The 2,971-nt window shown below is 50.6% G+C and overlaps 1 non-coding gene across 1 annotated transcript; it reads left to right on the top strand.

Annotated features, from left to right (window-relative positions):
- The first annotated feature begins 1,478 nt into the window (after positions 1 to 1,478).
- TRNAR-UCG (transfer RNA arginine (anticodon UCG)) lies at positions 1,479 to 1,563 on the top strand. Its single transcript has one exon. It is a non-coding gene; the product is annotated as a tRNA-Arg (tRNA).
- Positions 1,564 to 2,971: the final 1,408 nt, after the last annotated feature.

The following is a 2,971-nucleotide window of genomic DNA, read 5'->3' as shown; positions in this document are numbered from 1 at the left end:
AGATGCCCTAAAGCATATTCCCCTGGAACCAGGGTCCTGGAACTTAGCAGTAAGAAAGTTCTTTCTGCTCCCACTCAGGCACAGGAGGTCTCCCTGAGTGCTGCCTACATCTGACTCGACCTCAGCTCTCTGGCTGTGATCCTATCGGTCTGAGAATTCGTCACATGGTCGTCTCCTCAGTGTTTCTTTTTATGGCTTATCGTCATCATGTCTGTGTGTGGTTCTGGTTTTCCACTCCTGATGGTGACATCAAGTTTCCTTGTAAAACTTAAGTAAGAAAAATATTAATAACACACAGGACAGGTGGAGGCAGATGTAATTAAACGGGGAACACAGCGTCAGAGGTTGGAATTTGGGCAACACCGTGTTTCAGAAGCTGTTTGCTTATGTCGGGTTCTGACCCAAAATGTTTGGTCAGATTCGTGCCATGAGACATTCAGATGAGCCTGGGTTGTGTCCATGTTGAGAAAGGTGGAGAAAGGCCAGGATCTCTAGATGGGAGGAGATGGTATCAGCCCCCTAGGGCTGCGTGTACCTTCAACAACAGAAAGTTATTCTCTCACATTTCTGCAGACCAGATGGGCAACGTCAGTATCTGTGAGCTGAAATAAGGGTGTGGCAGGGCTGTGCTCCCACTGGAGGCTCCAGGGGAGGGTCCTTCCCACCTCCTCCAGCTTCTGGGGGCTCCACGCGTCCCTTGGCCTGTGGCTGAGCCCCTCCAGTCTCTGCCTCCGTGGGCACGTGGCCTCCTCTGTGTCTATGTCAAATATCCCTCTTCTGCTTCTCTTATAAGGACACTTGTGACTGTATTTAGGGCCCACTGGGATGATTTCCTCATCTGAAAATCTTAATTGTATCTGCCAAGACTCTTTTTCCAAATGAGGTAAAATTCACAGGTTCCTGGGATGAGAATATGGATATATCTTGGGGGACCGTTAATCAGTGGATCACAGACTATCCTGAGTTTGTGATCAGGAAAAAAAAAAAAAAACTATTGAAGGACATTGTGGGGACAACAGGGGCCATCTGAGCATGGATGGTGGATTAAATTGCAGTTTGGTTATGACAGAGGACCTTGCCTTCGGGAGATACATCCACATGTTTAGAGGTGAACTGGTACCATCCCTGTGGCTTATTCTCGAATACCCACTTACATAAAAAGATTACGTGTGTGTGTGTGTGTGTGTGTGTGTGTGGAGGCATAATGTCAACAGTGCACAGGTCAAGAATATAGCTCAGTTTCCACCAACCGGACACATGGGTATTCCGAAACATGCCCCGCCCCTGAAGCCCCCTCACGGTCCCATAGCTGCCCCAAGAGTGACACCCACATCCTGATGCCTCACACCGTGGCTGCTTCGGCCCCGTTGCAGACTGTGACATAAATGGACCTCCTTGTGTCAGGCTACTTCTACACAACATTATGTCTGAAATTCATCCACACTGTGCTGTTCCTGGGACATAGAATTCCTGGGGGCGCCTGGGTGGCTCAGTTGGTTGAGCGTCCGACTTCGGCTCGGGTCATGATCTCACGGTTCGTGGGTTCGAACCCCGCGTCGGGCTCTGTGCTGACCGCTTGCTCAGAGTCTGAACCCTGCTTCGGGTTCTGTGTCTCCTTCTCCCTCTGCCCCTCCCCCACTCACGCTTCATCTCACTCTGTTTCTCAAAAATAAATGTCAAAAAAATTTTTAAAAATTCCCTTGTGCATATATGCTACAGGGTGCGTGCCCTCCTGCTGATGGAGAGCAAAAAGAATACACAGAATTGGAGAATACAGGAACAGGGTGCTCACTGCACTGTCCTTACAACTTTTCTGTAGGTTTGAAGTCTTTCAAAAAACCTCAGTGAGACATCACTCTGCCCCCACGAAGGTGCCGGTAGTCAAAACAACGGACAATCACCAGCGTCGGGAGGGTGTGTGGAAATCAGAACCCTCAGGCATGGCTGCTGGGGCGTAAGACGGGGCAGCCGTTGTGGACAACGGTCTAGAAGTTCCTCAAAACACTGAACACAGAATTATTATATGACCCAGCAATCGCACTACACATATACACGAAAGAAATGAAAGCAAGGCCACACACAAACCTGTATACCCACGTCCACGGCAACACAATTCACAGCAGCCAAAAGGTAGAAACAGCCCATGGGGCACCTGGGTGGCTCCGTCCATTAAGCACCAGACTTCGGCTCAGGTCATGATCTCACGGTTCATGAGTTCGAGCCCCGCGTCAGGCTCCGTGCTGACAGCTCAGAGCCTGCAGCCTGCTTAGGATTCCACGTCTCCCTCTCTCTCTGCCCCTCCCCCGCTCACACTCTGTCTCTCTCTCTCAAAAATAAATGAACACATTAAACACTTTTTTTAGGGGCACCTAGATGGCTCAGTTGGTTAAGCGTCCGACTCCGGCTCAGGTCATGATCTCCCAGTTTGAGACTTCGAGCCCCACGTCGGGATCTGTGCTGACAGCTCAGAGCCTGGAGTCAGCTTTGGATTCTGTCTCCCTCTCTCTTTAATGCCCCTTCCCCACTCACACTCTGTCTGTCTGTCTCTCTCTCTCAAAAATAAATAAACATTAAAAAAAAATTTTTTTAAGGTAGAAACAACCAAGTATCCGTCAATAGATGAATGATACATACCATGTGTCCACCGCGCACGCGCACGTCCCTCGGCCGCGAGCAGGAGCGAGGCACCCACACCCGCCGCCCCGCGGACGGACCCCGAACACACGACACTCAGGGAGGGAACCCGACACGAGAGGCCACACGGGGTGTGAGTCCACGTGTGTGAAACGTCCAGAACAGGCTCATCCAGGGACACGAGGGGGGCTCGTGGGGGCGGGGGCTGGTGGGGGAGGGACTTGAGGTGAATACTAATGGGTCCGTGTTTCTTTTTAGGCTGATGGAATATTCTGGAACTAGGTAGAGATTCTAGGTGATGGCTGACAACTGTGTACTGAAAACAGAGTTGTGTACT

This window comes from Prionailurus viverrinus, unplaced genomic scaffold (assembly GCF_022837055.1).
Source record: "Prionailurus viverrinus isolate Anna unplaced genomic scaffold, UM_Priviv_1.0 scaffold_60, whole genome shotgun sequence".
Taxonomy (NCBI): Eukaryota; Metazoa; Chordata; class Mammalia; order Carnivora; family Felidae; genus Prionailurus; species Prionailurus viverrinus.
The sequence above is the reverse complement of the archived record's forward strand: the minus strand, read 5'-3'. Positions and strand labels throughout refer to the sequence as shown.